At 40.1% G+C, this 16,737-nt stretch overlaps 1 long non-coding RNA gene across 1 annotated transcript in view; it reads right to left on the reverse strand.

Annotated features, from left to right (window-relative positions):
- LOC141509007 (uncharacterized) overlaps positions 1–16,737 on the reverse strand; it is a 135,672-nt gene that overhangs the window by 43,575 nt on the left and 75,360 nt on the right. The window lies entirely within an intron of this gene.

The raw sequence follows: 16,737 nt of genomic DNA on the forward strand, positions 1-16,737 counted from the left end.
GACCAACTTCTAAAAGAACTTCCAAAATAAAAACTTTTGGAAACATTGTGGCTAAAATACAGAGCTTCTCAGATTGTAGAAAAATTCTGCAAGCAGTCAGAAAGAAAGTCTTTACATGTCAAGGAGACACAGGAATGAACAAGATATAGTAGCTACCATTAAAAAGGATCAGAGAGTATGGAATAAAATATTCCAGAAGACAAAAAAATCTACAACCAAGAATAATTTACCCAGAAAAATTGACTTTTTAGGAAATGAAGAACTTCTAAGCATCCCTGATTAAAATATCAGAGCTGCATAAAAAGCATAAAAATACAAATCCAAAAATCAAGAGAAACATGAAGGGAATCAGAAATTCTAATCAACACAATGACCAACCACAGTTCCATAAGATTTGTGCTGAAACATACCACCTGCATGCTGATAGAAATGACGAACTCAAAATGCAAATGGAAACAACTATTTTTTTTGGTTTATGGTCAATGAAAAAGCTATTTCTTTTTACTTTGCATATTTATTACAAGGTTTTGTTTTCTTTCTTTTTCATTGGTTAGGGGGGTAGAAGAGAGAGGTGAGAGAAAGAGAAAATGGATTTTTCTCAATTAAAAAATAAAATTAAGTTTAAAAAGCTGAATTGAGTCAGTTAAAATCAGAAAGGAAATTGTTAACTGGAAAAAAAATCTTTGCAATAAGTTTCTGTGATTCAAATTTATGAGCCTATGAGTAATTCCCCAATTGATGAACAGTCAAAGACTCTGAATAGGCAGCTTTCAAAGGACAAAATCCAAGCTATCAAAAGCCATATTAAAGAATGCTCCAAATCATTAATTCTCAGAGAAATGCAAATTAAAGCAGCTCTGAAGTTCTACCTCATAACTATGAGATTGGCAAAGCTGCCAAAAAAAGAAAATGATAAATGCCCAAAGGGCTGTGGGAAAACAAGTACATTAATACACTGCTGATGGAACTGTGAACTGGTCCAAACATGCTGGAAGCTAATTCAGAATGAAAATCAAAACATCATAAAATTGTACAATCTTTTTGAACCAGAGAAACCCCTTCTAGGCCAATACCTTAAAGAAACCAAAGAAGACATATGTACAAATATCTATGACAGATTTTATTTTTGGTAGAAGCAAAAAACTAGAACCAAAAGGGAGAGTCTTAATTGAAGAACAGCTAAACAAATTGCATCATATGAGTTGTAATGAAACATCAGTCTACCCTAGGAAATAATGAAAGGGATGGTTTCAGAGAAACCTAGGATGACACATAAATTGATGCAGAATGAAGTAAGCAGAACCTGGAGAAGACTTTATACAGTAGCGACATTGTAAAGACAAATGGAATAGCTATGTAATAAGTGGATAGAGTGGTAGGTCTGGAACCAGGAAGACTCTTCTTCCTGAATTCAAATCTGACTTCAGGTATTTCCTAGTTGTGTGACTCTAGGCAAGACACTTAACCCTACTTGCTTCAGTTGATGGTTTAGACTTATAATTTCATCTGTGCAAGAACCTCTTGATGTGAAAACTCTCTCCGTTGGTACAAATCAGCAACTCCTCCCTCCCTTATAGACTTAGAGAATTCCCTGGTGTACCAAGAGGTTATGTGACTAGTTCCAAGGTCTCACAGTTAATTTGCCTTAGAATCAGGACTTGAAACCAGACTTTTCTTTACTCTCATACTACCAGCCCTCTCTGTGTTGTTCTGCTCTCTTACTTTGCACTAGGGAACCTAAGGGGACCCTAAAAAAACAGCCTGGTTCAACCTTTTTATTTTACAGACAAAGAAAACAAGGTTCAAAGTTAGGAATTGATAGAACAGTTAAAATGCTGGATTTGGGTCCTACCCCTGCTTTCCACAGCCTGTGGGACATGGGATGATTGTTTCACCTCTTAATTTCCTCAACCCCAAAATGAGAGGATTGGACTTGATAATTTCTAAGATATTTTTTGGCTCACTTTGTATCTCCAAGCATTTGGTGACTGGAACATAGTAAACATTTTATAAATATTTATTGACTGACTATTGACTCTAAAGTCCCTTCTATCTTTGCTGGTATATGTTCTAAGGATCCTTCCAGCTCTGACATCCTGACCCTTTCAGCTCTGACATTCTGTGTTCTAAAGGGCCCTCCCAATTCTGACATTAGACATTCTCAGGGTCTACTAATTTTTGCAAATTATGTTTAAACATTCTGTACTTTATGATTTTTTTTTTGATTCCAGGTCCTAGGAGTGTGGCACCAATCTCTTTCTTCCTTAGCCATCTTACTGCCAACAAATAATATGTAGTTTTACTCTTCTTCATCCCTCCCCCCCCCATTATTCATTTGTATGTTACTTGTCTCTAAGCTAAATTTGAAGATTTTTGAGACTTTCCAAGTTTTCCAAGGGCAGGAAGACAGAGTTTGTCTGTTAAAGAGTTCAATAATCCCCAAAGAGTAAAACTGGAAGAGATTCAAAAGCATCCAACTCTCCCTTTTTATAGAGAAGAAAATTGAGTCCCAAAGAGAGAAAGAGACTTGCCTAAGGTCACACAGTTTAGAACAGACAGCTGTAGAATCCACGCCTCCTGACTCCGTCCATAGCATCCCTTGCCCTAGCCCAGGAGGCCACTTCTGGTGATTGACTGGCAGGTCTGCCTGCCTGGAAGGTAATTAAAAGAGACCAGGCACTAATAGCCTTTGTGATTTGGCCAGTAAGCAGCCGACCCAGTTCTTTTTGAAATAATTAATCGTTGTGCGTGTCTAATCTCACTGGAGGTGTGAAGAGAGGCAGGAGGGGCTGCTGCTTCCACCTGGCTGAGGAAATTAGTAAGATTATTTTTGAACCTATCCCAAGAGACAATGCTGCAGCCGAGCAGTGCTGAAGCCGATTCTGTTGGATTGACCTGGTGGCTTGTGCTCTCAGGGGCAGTCACAGAGACACCCACTTGCTCTCAGAGAGCTAGGTGAGAGCACACACACACACACACACACACACACACACACACACACACACTCAGAGCTGCATGCACACTGGCCTTCAGAATCTCACCAGAGTCCCCTTCCCCTTCCCACAGAGAGCCACTCAAAGAACATTTCCCACAGCCACATTCACCCTTCCACCTGTACACAAACTCACACAAACGCAAACTCACATACACTCACACTCACACATATGAATACTCAACTTTTAATATCACACCCAGACTTGGTTTCTTACACAAAGCCAACACAAATGCACAGACATCTTTCCCCGTCTCACATACACAATCATCTACTTTTGTTTAATGATTAAGGCATAGACATATTCGAAGACATAACTAAGACAAAGTCATCAGAGATTTGCCTTAGGATGCCCAAACTGAGAAGGGTTTGCTTCCTTCCTTTGAAATATTTTCAATCTGGTTTTCCTGTGCATCTGTATTTTATTGGTTCCACACCACAGGCTTCTGTATCCTAGCTATAGTCACCTCCCTTCTTTTGTTCGCACCATATCCCCTGTTCCAGATGTTCTGGACTCAGTGACCTGTCTGTCATGGTCCATCACTGGGGCATAAGCCCTTTTTTTCATTCTACCCCACATGCTCTAGAGGACTGAGGAGAGTAGGGGATGAACTCAGAACCGGAAAGACTCATCCTACCGTGATGGAAAGATTACTTGGAATTACCTGGGGTCAGATGGAGGCTCTGTTACCCAATTCAGTTTTCTGGATGGTCCTCTTCAGCTCTAACATTTCAAGTTTTAAGTAGCCTTCCAGGGATGACATTCATAGAATCATAGAATTATGTAATAAGGACTGGAAAGGACCCTAAAAGTCCTATGCCTAACCCACCCATTTTATAGACGAGGAAACTGAAGCCCAGTCAGTTTAACTTAATTTGGCCCAAGTTCCCCTAATAGTAAGAGTCAGAGGTGAGTTCAATATTCTAACATTCTATATTCTGTTATTCTCTGATCTAAGGCCCTCCCACATCTGACATTCTCTGTTCGAATGGCCCTCCCAGCTCTAAAAGTTCATATTCTAATATTCTCTGTTTTACAGTCCCTTCTAGCTACAAATCCATTGATTCACTCTGAGCATTAGTAATTCACGAGTCCTTTTCTTTACTTCTCTGTGTTGTTCAAACGTTCATCAACATCCATCTTAGTCCTCAGGAAATTCTGTACTTTCTCCTTTTTGCCAGAAAACAAAGCCTTTGAAGGATTAAAGAGCTTTGCACACAGCAGGTGCTTTATAAATGCTTGTTAATATGCTCACACAGTCACCACCCAAGAGTAAAGACCCTCATCTCCTGATCTCTAGCAAAAGATCCCTCTTTTTCAAATCTCCTTTGCTGTCACTGTTTGCTGACCATGAATGTCCCCCAAACCCTGGTGTGGTCCTCTTCTCTTCTCCCTCAAAATTGTTTCACTGGATGACCTCATCAGTTCCCATGGATTCAATGGTCATCTCTATGTAGATGATTCTCAGAACTGTTAGCCAGTCCTAACTTCTTTCCTGACTTCCAATTGACTATTGGACATCTCAAACTCAATATATTCAATATGTGTCCAATATGAACTCTTTGTCTCTCCTCCCAAACCCTCCTTCATTCCTAGTTTCCCCATTACTGCCAAGGGTACCATCATCCTTCCAATCACTTGGACTTACTATCTCAGAGTCCTCCTCAGCTCTGCACTCTGTCCCACCTCACCCCCTCCCATCTTTGCCCAGTGTTGTCAATTCATCTTCACAGCTTTGATTGTATATATGCCCTTCTCTCATCTCATCTGTCATTTCCAATGCCCCCGTAGTAGCCCTCATCATCTCACAGCAGGACTGTTGCTGTAGCCTGCTGGTTGGTCTCTCTCTGCCTTGTCCCTTTCTGTTCCAGGTCATCCTCCATTCTGCTGACAAAGCAACCTTCCTTAAGTGCAGATTTGACCACAAAATCCGCCCCCTGCCCCCAACACGCGTTCAATAAACCCCAGAACTTCTCTATAGCCTCTAGGATTAAATATAAAATCTTATCTGGTTTTGGAAACCATTTCATCATTTGGCCTCTTCCTGTCCTTCCAAATACTGTTCTCCTTGCTGTCCGTTTCCCTGCTCTTGCAGTTCCCCTCCTCATTTCCACTTCCCAGCTTCCTTCAAGTCTCAGCTAATGACTTGCCTTCAGCAAGACCCCTTTGCAGTCCTCCTTAACCATAATGTTTTCCCTTTTATTACCTCCAATCTGCACTATACATATTTCTTTTGTACATAGCTGCTTGTAGGTTTTGTTCTCCACTAGATTGAAAATTCCTGGAGGACTGAGATGCTTTTTGTCCTTTCTTTTTATACTCAGAGCTTTGCACACCGTAGGTGCTTAATAAATGCTTGTTAACTTAATATCTCTGACTCCATTATTTCTTTTTTCCAGTTACAATGAAAGTGCCTCTGATGTCATATCTCTTCTCCCCACTGGTCCTTCAACCTACTTGAAATAACTTCTATCAGAGCTCTCCTTTAGATAAATACTGTCTCTAGAAGACCCCTATGAAAATCAATATAATTTTTCATATAGAAGATTGTGGCACAACTGATAGAGAACTGGACTGAACACAAGATCTGGTTTAGGTCCCAGCTCTGCCCTTAACCATCTGGGAAAAGTCACTTGTCCTCTCTGGTCTTCAGTTTTCCCATCTGTAAAAATGATAGTTTTTCAGCATTCATCTATTTGCAAATTTATGAGTTCCATATTTTTCTACTATCCTCCTTTCCCTCCCCCTACCCCATGGTGGTGAGTAGTCTGGTATAAGTTTTATATGTACATTGGTGTTTAACATATTTCCATATTAGTCATGTTAAACAAATCAGTTCCCCCAAAATGCAAATTAACAATCTCATGAAAGAAGACTCCAAATCATGAATAATGAGACAATTGCCAATCAAAATAATGCTGAGATTTCATCTCCATCATCCCTGCAAATTGGTAAAGATAGGAAGAAATAGGAATAGTCAATGTTGGGAAGGTTGTGGGAAGATAGGCACACTGGTGCATTGTTGGTGAGCTGAAAATCAGTACAACTATTCTGGAAAGCAATTTAGAATCGCTAATAAAGTTGTTAAATGTTCATGACTTATATCCTGGGGAGCTTGTGGAAATGAAAAAAGCCCTTATATACATCAAAATACTTATGTGATGACAAAGAATTGGAATCAAAATAAATATCTATTGATTGGGAAATGACTAAACAAGTTGTGATACCTGAATGTAATGGACTATTATTGTATTGTAAGAATCAACAAATATGGTGACTACATTGGTTCTTGTCCTTCGTTATCCAAGAATACCAAAATGATATTACTATGTTTGCGGAAAATTACAGTGTGTCCAACTGTGGTTGATCAACCCAATATGACTTGGAATGTTCTACTACAGGTCAAGCACAAATAATCCATGTGAACATCTGGGGTGGGTACTCTAAACTTACAGTAACTTTTCCTTTGAACTGCTTTAATTCTTCCCCCCCTCCTCATAGAATTCAGCCCCCTCACTGATGAAGGCACATTGTGTTGGGTGGTCCTGTGCCAGTGTCTCCTATGCTGCACAATCAATTCTAAAATTCTTAAGAGAGACCTTCAGGGGGCAGCTAGGTGGCACAGTGGATGAAGCCCCAGCCTTGGAGTCAGGAGTACCTGGGTTCAAATCTTGTCTCAGACATTTAATAATTACCTAGCTGTGTGGCCTTGGGCAAGCCACTTAACCCCATTTGCCTTGCAAAAACCTAAAAAAAAGAGACCTTCAGGTGTCTCGGTATCACTTCTTCTGACTCCCTTGTGTGCTGTGTGCCCTATGTGAGTTCTCCATAAAATAGTCTTTTTGGTGAGTATATGTCTGGCATTCTAACGACTTGTTCAAACCATTGTAATTGCACTCTTGGTAGTAATGTTGGAATGCCAGGCAGTTTAGCTTGAGAAAGGACCTCAGCATCTGGTATCTTCTCTTACCAGGTGATCTTCAGAATCTTCCTAAGACAATTTCAATGGAAGTGATTCAGTTTCCTGACACGGTGCTGGTAGACTCTCCAGGTTTCACAGGCATATAGCAATGAGGTCAGCACAACGGCTCTGTAGAACTTCAGTTTGATAGTCAGTCTAGTACCTCTTCTCTCCCACACCAAACACTGAGCTAGCTCTGGCAATGCGAGTGTCAACCCCATTGTCAATGTGTACCTCCTTGGAAAGGGCACTGCCAAGCTAAGTGAACTTGTCCCAAGTACTCAAAGCTTCTCCATTTGCTGGTTCCACATAAGGATGGTGTGGTGCTGGTTAATGGAGCAGCTGTGTTTTCTTGGTGCTAATTGTTAGACCAAAATTAGTACAAGAAGCAGAAAATTGATTCATGCTCTGTTGCAACTCAGCTTCAGAGGCTGCTTTGAATACACAAGCATCTGAAAACAGAAAATCATGCACAAGCACTTCCTTCACTTTGGTCTTGGCTTGTAGCTTTTTCAAGTTGAAGAATTTGCCATCAGTGCTGTAACTGACCTGGAGACCATGTTCTTCCTCAGTAAAGAAGTCTGATAACATGGTTGAAACCATCATACTAAAAAGTATAGGAGTGAGGACAACACATCCTTGTTTCACTCCATTGGTGACTGAGAAATCTCAAGAGCAGTGTCTACTATCCAGAACCCAGGCATGCATGCTGTCATGGAACTGACATACAATACTGATGAACTTCTCTGGGCAACCAAATTTTGACATAATTTTCTATAAACTCTCATGCCTGATGGTATCAAAGGCCTTGGTTAGATCTACAAATGTTGTATACAGATCTTTGTCCTATTCCTGGGATTTTTCCTGGTGGTGTTGGGCAGCAAACACCATATTGGCTGTTCCTCGACCCTTTCTGAAGCCACACTGACTCTGAGAGAGGTGACCATCTTCCAGGTGAAGGATCAGTCTATTGAGAAAGACTCTGGCACAAATCTTACCAACAATGACTAAAAGAGAAACATCCCTGTGATTGTCACAGGACAATCTATTCCCTTCACCTTTATAGAGATGGATGATGGAGGCATCCTTGAATTCTTAGGGGGAGGTAACCTCTTCATGCCATATAATGTGAAAAATTTCAGTCACCTTTTGTTTGAGCAATGATCCCCCACCTTGTAGGTCTCAGCTGGAACAGAATCAGCACCAGGTGTTTTGCTGCTTGAAAGGAGCCTAATGACATTCAAAAACCTCTTCTTCAGTTGGAACTTCAGCTGGGGACTGATTGGCAAGGGAAAGACATGTATGAAGTGATGCAAAACAAAGTAAGCAGAACCAAGAAAACAGGTGATTTTAGTGTGACCAATGACTATGACAGAGTAAATAGAAAGAACAATGACCATAAAACAATTGAAAATGAATGTTGATTGGGGTGGCTAGGTGGTGTAGTGGATAAAGCACTGGCCCTGGAGTCAGGAGTACCTGGGTTCAAGTCCAGTCTCAGACACTTAATTACCTAGCTGTGGTGGCCTTGGGCAAGCCACTTAACCCCATTTGCCTTGCAAAAACCTAAAAAAAATGAATGTTGAGAAATTATAAAGAATTATAAAGAATAAGTTTAGAAAGAAATCTAAAAAAAAGACTTCTCACTCCTTTGTAATGATCCATTCATACATGTGGAGTATTGCATATTATGTGTAGGTATTTTTTGATGTGTTGATTAGTTTTTCCTCTTCTTTTTCTTTAAAAAAATTGTAAAATTGTTTTTTATAAGCGATTGGGGGCAAAATGAAATATTAAATAAAAATTCTTTGTTATAATAGATGGCTCTATGATGATATGCAGGGGGAGGGGAGAAAACTGGGTGATGTAAAAACATAAGATATTAATAAAAATCCAATTTTGAAGAGAAAATTGGAGACTGAAGGAATCTTAGTAGATGGAATGTCAAAGCTAGGAAGCTAGACAAAATAGAATGTGAAAGCCAGAAGGGTCCTCAGAGCATAGACTAATAATCATAATAATTCATATTTATAGAGTCTTTTAAGTCTTGGAAAGTGCTTTTGTCCCTAGGCAGGTAGCTCAAGTATTACTATCTCCATTATACACTGGGGGAAAAAATGAAGTTTAGGGAAGTTAAGGGATTTTACCATCTTTATGGTTTGAAACCTCAGAAGCAGATTAGGCCTTAGTGTTTAGAAGAAATTTTAAAGTATCTTTTACTCCAATCCCCATTTTATAGATTGGAAAACTAAGGCTCATAGAGTGAAGACAACTTGCCCAAGGTCCGACAGTAAATTACTATTGAATGTCTTGACTTTTAAGCAGTTCTTTTTCTCTTGCACCAGGGTACCCCTTAGACTATGTGCTCCTCCCCTCATTAACAAGGAAAGGGCCAAGCTGGTCTTCCCCAAACATTCCATACTCATAGGGGGCCAGGGGTACACATGTCCTGATTGGAACAGCAGGACACCAACAGATGGGTGGGCTTGCCAACTGCCTTGCTCCTAGCTGGTCATCCCCTAGACTCCTGGAAACTCCTTCTGACAGAAAGGCGCCTGGGCATTTTGTCTCCCCCAGACCTAGCTTTGCTGACTGTGTATTTGCTTGGGTAGGTTTTGATTTGTGTGTTTGTCCCACATTCAGCTCCTTCCCCCACTCTCAGTCACTCTTCCTCCATTCCCCCCACCTCCCACTTCCTGCAGTAGAAGCAGATGGGCACATTGTGCCTTCTAGCGAAGAGCAATTTACCACCTTCTTCAAAAGACTCTATCCCTAGACAGAGCAGGAAATGTACTTGCAAGCTGCCTCAGAGAATTGGTTCTCATTGTGGGCATCACAGTTGTCCAGAACATCTTGAGTTTTGGAGGCGTTGCTCTACAGGGTCTCACTGCCCCAGAAGAGCCTGGGGAGAACTTTAGTGTGACCAAGCCAGGGCTGGATTGGGTAGCCTTTCTTCTACCAAGAGTCACAGACTCAAAGGCAGGGGAAGGGAGAGGACAGTCAACAGAAAGCACAGAGCAGACTCTTCCAGCTCAAACATGCTATGTTCTAGTGACCCTTTCAGTGTTGCAATCTATGTTGCCAAGTCCTCTTTAGATCTAAGGCTCCAGCATTCCATCTTCTAGCTTCTCCTTATATTCCAAAGTCCCAATCTACTCCAACATTCTAATATATTTGGTTCTAGGGACTCTTCTAGCTTTGACATTCCATGTCCTAATGGTCCCTCTGACATTCTATGTTCTAAAGCCCCTCCCAACTCTGACACCCTGTGTTCCAAGGGCCCACCCAGCTTTGGAGTCAGGAGACAGGAATTCAAATCCAGCTTCAGACACTTACTAGCCGCGTGACCCTGGGCAAGTCACTTAACCCTGATTGCCCCACATCCAGGGCCATTTCCAGTCATCCTGATTCATATCTGGCCACTGGATTCAGATGGTTCTGTAGGAGAAAGTGAGGCTAGTGACTTAACACACACCCCCTCATTCAAATCCAATTCATGTGCTTAACATGACCACCTCCCTGATGTCATGAAAATGAAGGACAAACATTAATATAGATATCTTGGGTTCTGTCTTCCCATCTCTGACATATGTTTTAAGAGTACTCCCAGTCCTGGTATCTTGTGATCTAAGGGCCCATCAAACTCTGACATTCTATATTCTTTTTATTGATATTTTATTTTATTTTTCCAATTACATTATTAAAATTTTTCAACATTTATCTACATGCATATATGCATATTTCTAAGTTTCATAATTTCTGTCCACCCTCCCTTCCTTCCCACCCCTCTCCCCTCAATGGCAAACAGTCTGGTGAATATTGTACATACACATCAGTGTTTAAAATGTTTACAGATTAGTCATTTTCTGAATGAGGAATTAGAATTAAGGGAAAAGAAAGAAAGCCATGAGATAGGGAAAGAAGAGCATAAGAGAAATTTTTTTAAAAAAGATTTAATTTATTCTGAGATTTACAATTTTCCCCCAAGCTTACTCCCCCCCCCCCACAGAAGACAATTTGCCAGTCTTTACATTGTTTCCATTGTATACATTGATCCAAATTGAGTGTGATGAGAGAGAAATCATATCCTTAAGGAAGAAAGATAAAGGATAAGAGAGAGCAAGGGGCAGCTAGGTGGCACAGTGGATAGAGCACCAGCCCTAGAGTCAGGAGTAACTGAGTTCAAATCTGGCCTCAGACACCTAATAATTACCTAGCTGTGTGGCCTTGGGCAAACCACTTAACTCCATTTGCCTTGCAAATAAAAAAAAAAGAGAGAGCAAGATTAGACAATAAGATATCAGTTTTTTTTTTTTTCTAAATTAAAGGTAATAGTCCTTGGTCTTTGCTCAAACTCCACAGTTCTTTCTCTGGATACAGATGTGATTCTCCATCACAGATTCCCCCATATTGTCCCTGAATTGTTGCACTGATGGAATAAGCAAGTCCATCAAAATTGGACCTCATGTTGCTGTTAGGATACACAGTGTTTTTCTGGTTCTGCTCATCTCTCTCAGCATCAGTTCATGCAAATCCTTCCAGGCTTCCCTGAATTCCCTTCCCTCCTGGTTTCTAATAGAACAAAAGTGTTCCATGCCATACATATACCACAGTTTGCTAAGCCATTCCCTAATTGAAGGACATTTACTTGATTTCCAATTCTTTGCTACCACAAACAGGGCTGCTATGAATATTTTTGTACAAATGATGTTTTTTACCCTTTTTTCATCATCTCTTCAGGGTATAGACCCAGTAGTGGTATTGCTGGATCAAAGGGTATGCACATTTTTGTTGCCCTTTGGGCATAGTTCCAGACTGCTCTCCAGAAAGGTTGGATGAGTTCACAGCTCCACCAACAATGTATTAGTGTCCTAGATTTCCCACAACCCTTCCAACAATGATCATTGTCCTTTTTGGTCATATTGACCAGTCTGAGAGGTGTAAGGTGGTACCTCAGAGATATTTTAATTTGCATTTCTCTAATAAGTAATGATTTAGAGCAATTTTTCATATGACTATGGATTGCTTTGATTTCCTCATCTGTAAATTGCCTTTCCATATCCTTTGACCATTTGTCAATTGGGGAATGACTTTTTTTTAAAAAAAAATTTGTCTCTGTATATTTTAGAAATGAGTCCTTTGTCAAAAATACTAGTTGTAAAAATTATTCCCCAGTTTGCTACATTTCTTTTGATCTTGGTTACAGTGATTTTGTCTGTGCAAAAGCTTTTTAATTTAATGTAATCAAAATCATCTAGTTTGTTTTTAGTGATGTTCTAAGATAAATTTTTAAAAAGTGAATGACATTCTATGTTCTAAGGCCCTTCCCACCTCTGTTCTGAGGATCAGCTCTAACATTCTATGTTCTAAGGACCCTACCAGCTTTGACATTCTATGCTCTAAGGGCCCTTTAAGCTCTGACATTCTGGGTTCTAAGGACCCTCCCAGCTCTGACATTCAATGATCTAAGGTCCTTCCCAGCTCTTACATTCTGTACTCTAAAGACCCACCCAGCTCTAACATTCTCTGTTCTAAGGGTCCTCCCAGCTCTTTTCTAAGGACCCTTCCAAATTTGACATCCTGTTTTTTAAAGATCTTTTCAACTCTACCATATATGTGCATTAGGGGTTTTTTCAGTTCTATTACTCTGTAAGTCTACAATTATAAAACCATTATTATCTTTTTTAAAAGGGTAGGTGATGAGAAAATTAAATTTAAATTTTTTAATTAGGTAAGCTTTTTGCAGAATTGAGGAACAATGAATGTCTACACTATCAGATGTGGTTAATATGGTGTCTGGTCTTACTGACCCACTTTTTCTCTTTCTTTTTAAATCTTTTTTACAAGGGATGGCTCTTTGGAGAAGAAGAAAGAAAAAAAACATTTTTAAGCTCCTCCCATTTTCCAGGCACCATTATAGGTGCTTTATAGATATTATTTCATCTGATTCTCATAACCCTGGGAAATCGGTCTTATTATTATCCCCATTTTGCATATGAATAAACTGAGGAGGACAACAGTTAAGTGACTTAGTCCATATCTTCTTGATTTCAGGCTTCAATTACATGAAACCACCTAGGAGCCTCTGAGAGAGGGAGATGGGTTGTATTCAGAAATAACAAGAGATACAAATCCAAAAGGCATCCATTTAAATAAAACTTTTAAAAATTAGGTGGGAATTCCAAAGTACTGATGAGTTTGAGGCATATGGATTAAGGGTAGAGCTTCTTAAAGTTGGGGCTTATATTCTCTATTATGGTTTGTAAAAGAGGGGACAATGTTAGGGGTGCAGCGTGAGAGAGAGGGATGGAAGGAGAGTGGGTAATAAGTAGGGCCGCTGGCATTGTTTATGTGTTTCTTTGGGACCCAGGGCAACCTCAGGGCCAACTATGTAAATGCAGATACTTGTATAAGTTGGTTGGCACTAGGGCAAGAGCAGCCAAGCTGTGGAGATCCCCTGTGACAAGGTCTCAGACTAAACAGAGACACAAATCTGACCCAGGGTACCCTAGGAGAAAGGGAAAACATAGTATGTAACCAGGACCTTGGCCAGTGGATTCCTAATAGGGATAAGGACCTTGGAGAGAGAAAAACAAATGGGCAGTGGGTTTCTAATGAGGATAAGCTCTAGGCTTGATAGCAGGGGAGGTAACTGAAGAATAAGGAGACTGTTGACCCTGGGAGTGGTGGAGAAGGGATACCTAGGTGATTTCTCCTGAATTCTGGGGTAGATAAATGAAAAGGGATTTCTGCCCTTCAGTAACTAGGGAGACAGAATTTAGCTTCATAGAATCATTCATGCATATAGAACTATAAGGACCCTTAGAGGTCCTTAGGGCCTCATCAAGCAAGGAAACTGAGGACCACAAAGGTTAAGTGACTTGCTGAAGGTCACACAGCTGGCAACAGCCAGAACATGCAGCCAGATCATCTGATCCTAAATCCAGAAACCCATCTTCCTCTCTCAGAAACAGTTATTGATTCAATGGAATCTGTGCCTGGAATCAGGGACACCTAAATTCAAACCCCACATCAAATGCTAACTAACTGTGTGACTGTGGGAAAGTCATTTCACCTCTGCCTGCCTCAGTTTTCTCATCTGTAAAATGGGGATTAAAAAAAAGTACTTGTCTCCCAGGATTGTGAGACAATATCACAATATCCAGAGTGTAAGCTTCACAAGCAGACTTGGACTCTGGAAAGATAAGATTCAATTCCATTCATCTATCATCACTTCATCGAGTAAAAAAGTATTTTATTAAGCATCTTACTTACAGGTAGAGCACCATTCATCACCTGCCAAGATGCAAAGGCACAAGAACAGTTACTGTCCTCAGGGAGCTTACTTTCTTTTGAACTACAATATTATTACTCAGATAAGTAAATGCAAGATTATTTGGGAAGGGAGATCTTGTTGCTCAATCATTTAATTGAATCCAATTCTTCATGACTCCTTGGATCATAACACTCCAGATCCATCTACCTTCTGCTATTTCTCAAAGTCTGTCCAAGTTAATTTTATTGTTTCTGTGATACTATCCCTCCATTTCATTCTCTGCTGTCCCCTTCTGCCTTCAGTTTTTCCCAAGATTGGGATCGTTTCCAATGAGTCCCATCTTCTCATTAGATGGTCAAAATACTCTTGCTGAGTTCAAATCTGTCCTCAGATACTGTGAGGACAAGTCACTTCACGCTGTCTGCCTCAATTTCCTCATCTATAAAATGAGTTGGAGAAGGAAATGTCAAACTATTCCAGTATCTTGTCCAAGAAAACTTCAAACAGGGTCATGAGAAATCAGATACAACTGAAATGACTTAACAGAAATAATACTAGAAGGGATGGCTAGGTGGTGCAGTGGATAGAGCACCGGCCCTGGAGTCAGGAGTACCTGAGTTCAAATCCGACTCCACTTAATAATTACCTAGCTGTGTGGCCTTGGGCAAGCCACTTAACCCCATTGTCTTGCAAAAAAAATCTTAAAAAAACCCCAAAACAATACTAGAGAAGCTTCTTCTATTGGTGTTGAGCCTTGAAGGATGCTAAGGATTTATTAAAAAGAAATTGAAGCCAGAAGAAGAGAGGACTTGGGTTTAAAGATCTAGGATTCAGGATCCAGATGTCTCAGACCCTATCTGGAACACTGTGCTTGGCTGCCACATTGTAGAAAGTACATCGATAGACTGAACTTCAGTATATCAGAGGATTATGCCCAGGATAGTAAAAGAGAAGCGAGCATGGGGGGTGGTGGTATATGTTTACAAGGATCTGAAATGCCAGCTGTTCTGCTAAAGGGAGAGACTTTTTCTGCTTAGCCCCCAGAGGCAGAGGTTAAACCAATGGATTATTTTTACAGAATGGAGATTCTATCTCTGTAGAAAGACAGTCCTAATGATGAGGAATGAGGGAGCTCCCCATCACTAGGGGAACTGTGAGAAGATTCTTGCATTGAGTAGGAAATTGCACTAGATGACCCTTAACAGAGAGGTGCTGGCAAACCACCCTTTGGAAAATGCAATAAACAATCAAAGTTAAATGATTTGCCTAAGGTCACACAGCTAGTAAATGTCTGAGTCAAATTCGAACTCAGATCCTCCAGACTAGGGGTCTGGTACTCCATACACTGAATCATCTAACTGCCTCAACTCTCTTAATTTCATCTGAAGTATTTACATTACACTCACTTTAAGTCTAGAAAATCAACAAAATAATCAGTCAAGCCCTGATTTGTAACCTTTGTAAATTTAACAATCTGCTCATAATTTCTTATAATTTTTAGGTTTCTACAATCTTATCAATTTCCAAATATTCAGATGTGCTCATAGAAACTCAGTGACTTGTTCTGTATACCTATAGTTTTGGTGTTGCCTGTATAGCCTGGCCCTTTTGAGCATGCTTGGTTTGGCTAACATGGAATCCATGTGCTCAAAAGACCCAGGTTATTGAGGGTTATTTGTTTGTTTCTTTGTTTACAATTAACCAGGATTTATTTTCTCTCTCCCTCCCACTTGGCATCAGTATTGAGGTTGCAAGTAGATGTAAAAAAAGAAGGAAAGAAAAGGAAGGAAAGAAGGTAGGAAGAGGAAAAAAGGAAGAAAAGGAAAGAAAGAAAGAAAGAGAGAAAAAGTAAGAATACTTATTATTCAGATTATGATTTGCAGTTGGCAATCCACTGAATTAGACCATCATTGCATACATCTTGGATTATCATTGCAGATGGACTGCAATGGCTGGATTGCCTAAAGAAATTGTGCTATTCCTAATGATTCTCAAACTGTTCTCCAAAACATGATGTAATGAAAAGGGGCTAGATTTGGAGTTTTTTCTGCTTTTACCACTCATTTATTTCTTGTGTGATGTTGGACAAGAAATATATCACTCCTTGAACCTTAATTTCCTCATATGAAGGGGATGGACTAGAAGATGACTTGTGAGTTCTCTCTGGGCTCTTAATCTGTGATACCACAAAGGTCATTCTCTGAACACCACAATTCTCCCAGCAATACCTCTTGGCTCCCTCTCAGGGAACACTGAAAGCTTCACAAATCTTCAAAGCATTGGAATTTCAGGTGAACCAAAGGTCAATGGGGATACATTTGCTGACTGGAGCAGCTCAACTTGTGTATAAACATAACATATATAAGAAGTATAGGCTATGTGTACTATTTATTTTATTTTTAGGTTTTTGCAAGGCAATAGGGTTAAGTGGCTTGCCCAAGGCCACACAGCTAGGTAAATTATTAAGTGTCTGAGACTGGATTTGAACCCAGGTACTCCTGACTCCA

The sequence above is a fragment of the Macrotis lagotis genome, chromosome 1, assembly GCF_037893015.1.
Source record: "Macrotis lagotis isolate mMagLag1 chromosome 1, bilby.v1.9.chrom.fasta, whole genome shotgun sequence".
Classification (NCBI taxonomy): Eukaryota; Metazoa; Chordata; class Mammalia; order Peramelemorphia; family Peramelidae; genus Macrotis; species Macrotis lagotis.